Here is a 7,756-nt window from a genome sequence, read left to right as displayed (position 1 = left end):
GAACCTGTGGGCTCAGGCAATCCACTCACCTCAGCCTCCCAAAGCGCGAGATTACAGGCTAAGTCACTGAGCCCAGCTCGTTCTCAAATTTCAAATCCCACTTCAAAATTGTCTTGTGCTCCTGAAATGACAACCATGCTTCTGCCATTTTCTTTGACTGTCCTGCCAGTGGCATGGTGACTCTAGCATTCATTTAATTAACACCATCTTTTGAGTGAACATCATACTACACATTGCTACCATAATTCAATTCAGCTTTGAAAAGTAATGCATTGATAACATCTCTTAAAATGTGTATACGTTTTTGGCACCCCAGTATATATGCATTTATTGTTCCAAAAACTTCTGCCATCTTTCAAAACAAAAAATTCATTTTTGACGTGATTGTGAGAGAATGAGACTGGTTTATTTCTGTGGCTTGTGGTTTCTGTCATGATTTTATGGTTACTCATGAAACTTGTGTCTCAAATCCATTTCTATAAAGAAATAATGGTTTTGACATTCATAAAGCCGTCAGAACATTAGTGGAGAGAGAATATTATCACATAATTTTTTAAAACTACCATACATTACCTAACGGTAATCTTAGTTGTATATGGAAAGCAATATAAAGACTATAAATGCAGAATGAAGTGGTTTAAAGAGACTATATTCTAAGACATTGGGCAAAGAGATATCCAGGTGGGTGGGGAGCAAAGGATGAAATGTTTCACTGGGCTCAAGTGTGTCACTATTTGGGGAATCTATTTTTAGTTCAACAACCAATTCAGAGATTGCTCTTTTGGCCAAATAGAAAGAGTCTAACCACCTCACTCCTCCATCCTTGAAGCATGTCAGAGGACACAGACTCGAGATACTTATACAGTTTTAAAGACAAGACATTTCTCATATTTCCTGTATTGGAAAGAACAAAGTTTCATGAAAAACTATTGATAAAGATGTGTTCTTTTAAGTGAATTTGAAAAGACTGAATTTACAGACAAAAAATAATCTGTAAATAGTAAAATGTACTGAAGTAAGAAAGTAACCCAAACAAATGTAGACCAACTAAGACCAGCAGAATATGGGAAAAGCAAAATAGAACCAAAGCAGATAAAAAGTAAGTCTCTAAACCTAGGAAAAAGAAAAATCTAATTTGGGTAATATTTCCGTGATCAAGACACATGGTAAGGTTTTATCTTTAAGGCTTATTTCACTAACCTAAATAGTGGGTTTGCCTTGCTTACTATATAGGATTGTCAGAAACAGCTGTTAGCAACAAGTGTTCTTGGAACACATCCAGTTATCACCACAGCATTTTTATATTTTAATGCAATATTTCCCAAAGCGTAGCTTATATAGCATTGGTTCTGAGATACAGTAATATGATGAGAACCCTGTGCTGGGTGTGAGAATTATTAAAAGATTTCTTTATAATGAAACTTTCAGGGCTTTTTAAATTAGAAAATATAGTTCATTTAGAAAGTAAATTAGAGAGAGAACAGAGAGAGGAGAGAGAGAGAGAGAGAGAGAGAGATTCACCTACCCAAGGTAGGGAAGGGGGCCAAAGTTAAGAAACATGGCAAGCCGGGCTCGGTGGCTCAGCCTGTAATCCCGCGCCTTGGGAGGCTGAGGTGAGTGGATTGCCTGAGCCCACGGGGTTCGAGACCCACCTGGGTAACTTGGCGAGACCTCATCTCTACAATAAATCAAAAAATCAGCCGGGCGTGGTAGCGCACAACTGTAATTCCAGCTACTTAGAAGGCTGAGGCGGAAGAATCGCCAGAGCCCAGCAGGTCAAGGCTGCGGTGGCCGGGAGCGGCCACTGCACTCCAGTCTGGGCGACAGAGTGAGACTCCAACTCAAAAAAAAAAGAAAAGAAAAAAAGAAACATGGCGGCAGCAATAACTCAAAGAGCACATGGCCACACCAGAGTTTAGTGAAGCAATGGCCTTCAGGGCTTTTAATACTAGAACTTTCCATGACTCTGCCAATGGGGAAGGTAGGAGGGAACTATAATGTTCAGCGTTTCACCCGTGGACATTTTTTTGTTGTGGTGGTGGTGGTTTTGAAACATATTGAAGGACCAGTGCCTTTTGGATGTGACTTTGGAAGCACTGACTTGGTATCACTTCTCTGCACCAACAAAGACCTAGTTGTGAGAGAGAGGATAATGCAGTGGCTGGAGTGTGGACTCTGGAAGTAGGTGGTGGCATTTAAACTGACTGTGACTTTCTGTGGACTCTCAGGTAAGTTACTTGATCTCTCTGTGTTTCAATTTCTTCATTTCTATCATGGGTATAATAGCGGTATGTATCTAGCTCAGAGTGAGCAATAAATAACTTGATACACTTAAAGTGCCTAGAACATTTCCTAGCACATAGTAAACTCTCCATATCAGCTCTTGGCTACTAAGGCTAGTCAGCACTTACACCAAATAATTATTCTTCTTTCCTAGGACAACTTCAGATCTATTTTGGGCTATATTATACAGGAAAGCTTCTTTACCCTCCCCCCCAGACTACAAATAATAAGCCCACTTTTTTTAAGCCTAAAATTTGCAATCTGAAAACCAGGGAGAATTTTTTTTCCTATTTTAAAAACATACCATTTAAGCCTTTGTTTTTTTTCTTAAGACCACAATTCTGTTTGGGAGGGGAGAGCTTCCCCTTACAGATTTACTTTTTTTTTTTTTTTTAATTTCAATAGCTTTAGGGGATACAAATGGTTTTTAGTTACACAGATGCATTGTATAGTAGCAAAGAAGTCTGAGCTTTAAGTACACCCACCACCTCCACCTGTGCACATTATATCCAATAGGTGAATTTTGTTTTCTTTTGAGTCAAAGTCTCACTCTGTCGCCCAGGCTGGAGTGCAGTGGTATACTCATGACCACCGCAGCCTTAACCTGAAGGGCTCAGGCAATCCTTCCCCCTCAGCATTCCAAGTAGCTGGAACTACAGTGCACGTTGCCGTGCCCTGCTAGTTTTTTTGATTTATTGTTGATACAAGGTCTTGCCAAGTTGTCCAGGTGGGTCTCAAACCCCTAGGCTCAGACAATTCTCTCACCTCTACCTCCCAAAGGGCTGGGATGACAGGCATGAACCACGATGCCTGACCCAGGAAAATGTTGAATTTTCAGCCCTCTCCTCCTCCCATGCTCCCCTCCTCCCACCTTTCCTCCCCTGAGTCTCCAATGTCCATCATCCCGTTCTCTATGCCTTTGCAGATCCTTAGTTTTAACTGTCACTTGTGAGAACATGCATTGTTTGGTTTTCTGTTCTTGAGTTAGTTCACTTAGGATGATGTTCTCCAATTCCATCCAAGTTGCGGCAAAAGACGTTTTTTCATTCTTTTTTATGGCTGCATAGTATGCCATGGTATGTATATGTATATATATCACATTTTCATCATCCACTGATCATTGATGGACTTTTAGTTTGATCCCATATCTTTGCAATTATGAATTGTGCTGTGGTAAATGTAAGAGTGCAGGTGTCTTTTGTGTTTAATAACTGTTGTTCCTTTGGTAGATACCAAGTGGTAGGATTGCTGGATCAAATGGCATATCTACTTTTAGTACTTTGAGAGATAAGACCACATGCAGGCATGGTGGATCACCAGTAATCCCAGCATTCTGTGAGGTAGAAGTAGGAGGCTCGCTTGAGACCAGGGGTTCAAAACCATCCTTGCCATCCTAATATAGCAAGACTTAGCCTCTACAAAGAATTTAAATAGTAATAATTGGGCATGGGAGCACACACCTATTTTCCCAGCCACTCTGAAAGCTAAATGGAAGGATCACCTGAGCCTGGGAGGTTGAGACTGTGGTGAGCCATGATCATGCCATTGCACTCTGGCATGGGCGACAGTGTGAGACTCTGAGTCAAATAAAGAAAAAGAGAAAGAAATAAGACCACAGTTCTTACCATGTAGATGTCATATAGTGATAAGAGGTTACTTTCATCTTTGTTTTGCCAACAGGACTTCCAAGAAGACCAGAGCCTTCTATTGAGGCTTATCTCTTAAATTTCTCACCCATGAGAACCAGAGCAATGAGGTTTAATCAGTGTTTTATTGCTGATGATATGTGTTCACATACATAAGAGCACTTGGGATTCTCCTCCATACCATTTTCTTTTAGCCCAGGCTCCTTACCCTCACCTGTAAGTTCAACTGTATTTATGTTCAACCCCAAGCAGGAACCATGAATTATTTAGGAGTCATTTATTTAAATCCATTTTACTCTTTAAGAAGGATCTCAGGTCACAAGAGGTTGACTATCAACATTAGCTTTGCTACTTATCACCCTTCTTTCCCACAGCAGATGAGCTGCTGTTCAAGCACCCAATAGCAGGGTTCTGGCCCAGCACTTGGCTCTCTCCTACAAGTCTTGCACACTGCCCAGTGCCCTTTGCCTCGATCCTGTCTCATTGGGCCAACCATCCTTCATTCCAGCTCCCAGGTCTCAGATAACCATATTTCCTACATCACAATCTACTAAAAAAAAGAAAGAAAGAAAGAGAGAGAGAGAGAAAAGAAAAAAAGAAAGAAAGAAAGAAAGAAAGAAAGAAAGAAAGAAAGAAAGAAAGAAAGAAAGAAAGATCCCTTGATCAAACTCCCTTTTGTAGAACCACTTGGAAAATAAAGAAACAATAAATGGTGATAGTATTCTCAAGGAAATCATACTGAGTTTCATGTTAACTTTTTGCTTGGAAAGAAAAATTTCACATTACTGAGTTCATGGAAAGGATAACTTTCCTGTGGAAGGTCTTTGTCCAAAATGTTCCCAACTTTGTGTTTAATGTTGCAACCACAAGAACTAAATGAAACTTGCTCAAAAAACCCCACCAATGAAGTCATGAATGTCATCCCTGTTGATCAAAAATAGCCAGAGTATTCTGCAGTTATATAGAAGACAAGGCAGTAGGAAGACAAAAATATTGCCAGAGTGGCTAACATGACTTTGAAACACAGACTACTTAGAACCCAAAGAATGTTGATATGCTTATGAAAAAGAAGAAAGCTGGGGTCTGAAATTAATGTGATAATATCTAAATAGTATATAATAATGTTCAGGGTTTTTTTTTTGGCTAACTAGTTTATTTGGATTTTCTCATCTTCGGAATTACAAGATCCTAAAACACAGACTAATTTTTCTGATACTTAATTACTTTCTCAGCATCCCTAAATAATATTGCCCAAATGTTTGTACAATTTTGTAGTGAAATTTGTGTAATATACATTTGCAATTTTTACCATTTTTAAGTGTATTGTTCATTTGCACTGATTACATTCACAATGTTGTACAACCATCATCACTATTTATTTTCCAAAACGTTTTTGTCTTCCCAAGCTGACACTCTGAACCCATTACACAATAAGTCCCCATTTCTCTTCCCCCTTATTCTTTGGTAAACTCTATCCTATTTTCAGTCTCTGTGGATTTTTATGTACATAGAACCATACAATATTTGCCCTCTTGTGTCTAACTTACTTCACTTGGCAAAATATTTTCAGGGTTTGTTCTAGTATGTATTAGAACTTTATTTCTTTTTATGGTTGAATAACCTTTCATTACATATATGTACCATATTTGCTTAACCATTCATCTGTTAATGGATACTTGGGTTGTATAACTTCCGGCCATTATAAATACCAGTGTCATGAACTTTCACATACAAGTATCTGTTTGAGTTCTGTTTGTAATTATCCGGGATATTTATCAAGGTACTAGGGGTGAAATTGTTTCTCACAGTGGCTATGCCAGTTTGTTTCCCCGCTGGCAAAGCACCAGGGGTGAAATTGTTTCTCACAGTGGCTATGCCAGTTTGTTTCCCCGCTGGCAAAGCACCAGGTTTCCAATTTCTTCACATCCTTGTCAACACTTATTTTCTGGGGCTTTTGTGTGGATGTGTGTGGATGTGATAACTACCCTAGTATGTATGCAGTGGTATCTCACTGTGATTTTTATTTGTACTTCACTAAAGGCTAATGATGTTGGGCATCTTTGCACGTGCTTGTTGATCATTTGTATGTCTTCTTTGGAAAAATGTCTATTTAAGTCCTTTGCTCATTTTTAAAATTTGGTTATTTGTCTTTTTGTTGTTGAGTTATAAGAGTTCTTTATATATTCTGGATATACTCTTATCAGATATATGATTGGCAAATATTTTTCCTCATTCTGTAGATTGTAGGTGTTTTTTCACTTTCTTGATAATGTCTTTTGATTCACAAACATGTTTAAATTTGATGAAACCCAATTTATCTATTTTCTCTTTTGATGCTCATGTGTTGTGTATCATATTTAACAATTCATTGCTGAATCCAATGTCATGAAGATTTATTCCTATGTTTTCTACTAAGAGTTTTGTAGTTTTATTTCTTATATTTAGGCCATTAATCCATTTATTGCTAATTTATGTATACAGTATGAGGTAGGGATCCCAACTTCATTTTTTTGCATGTGGAAATATAGTTATCCTAACACCATCTGTTGAAAAGATTATTCTTTCTTCATTGAATGGACTTGGTACCATTGTCAAAATCAATTGACCTTAGATATTTGGATTACTTCTGGATTCTCAATTCTCTTCCATTCATGTAAATATCTATTTTTATGCCAGTACCACACTGTTTTGTTCACCATAGCTTTTAAATCAGAAACTTACATTTTAAATTAAGTTTATAAGTCTGAAAGTGTTAGTACTCCATCTTGGTTCTTCTTTTTAGAGCTTGTTTTACCACTTTGGAACCTCTTGCAATTCCATTTGAATGTGAGCATTGGCTTTCCCATTTCTGCAAAAAAAAAAAAAAAAGGCTGTTAAAATTTGGACAAAAATTACATTGAATCTGTAAATAGCTTTGAGTAGTATTGACATTTTAACAATATAAACATTTTGATGAGTGCAGATATATTCAATTTATTCGGATCTTCTTTGATGTCTTTAAGAACTGTTTTCTAAGCCAGGTGCGGTGGATCACACCTATAATCCCAGCACTTTAGAAGGCCGAGGTGAGAGGATTGCCTGAGGTCACTGGTTTGAGACCAACCTGGGCAACTTGGCAAGACTTCATCTCTACAATAAATCCAAAAAAATTAGCCAGGCACAGTGGCACATGCCTGTAATTCCAGCTACTTGAAAGGCTAAGGCAGAAGGATCACCTGAACCCAGTAGGTCGAAACTGCAGTGGCCATGAGCCTGCCACTGCACTCCAGCCAGTAACAGAGTGAGACTCCAACTCAAAAAAAAAAATTGTTTTCTAGTTTTCGGTGTACATGTCTTTTACTTCCTTGGTTAAATTTGTTCCTAGGCCTTTTATTCTTTTAGTTGCTATTGTAAATGAAATTGTTTTCTTCATTTTCTTTCCAGATAGTTCTTCGCTATTATATAAAAACACAACTCATTTTTTTGTGAGATGATTTTGTACTCTGTAATTTTGATTAATTTATTTATTAGTCACAGTAGTTTTCCTGTGTATTCTTTGGGATTTTCTGTATATGTCACCTATGAATAGAAATAGTCTTATTTATTTCTTGGATGCCTTGCACTTCTTTTTCTAATCTAATTACTCTGGTTAGAACTTCCAGCATAATGCCAAATAGCAGAGGTAAAAGCAGGCATTCTTGTCTTGTTCCTGATGTTAGGGGAAAAACTTTCAGCACTTTACCATTGACTATGATGTTAGCTGTAGATTTTTGATAAACGACTTTTATCATGTTAGGGAAGTTTCCTTCAACTTCTAGGTAACTAGAGTAATTAATACAAATACCCAG

The sequence above is a fragment of the Carlito syrichta genome, unplaced genomic scaffold (genome assembly GCF_000164805.1).
Source record: "Carlito syrichta isolate Samal-C Ts95f unplaced genomic scaffold, Tarsius_syrichta-2.0.1 Scaffold304015, whole genome shotgun sequence".
In the NCBI taxonomy this organism is placed as follows: domain Eukaryota; kingdom Metazoa; phylum Chordata; class Mammalia; order Primates; family Tarsiidae; genus Carlito; species Carlito syrichta.
This window is presented reverse-complemented; position numbering follows the sequence as displayed.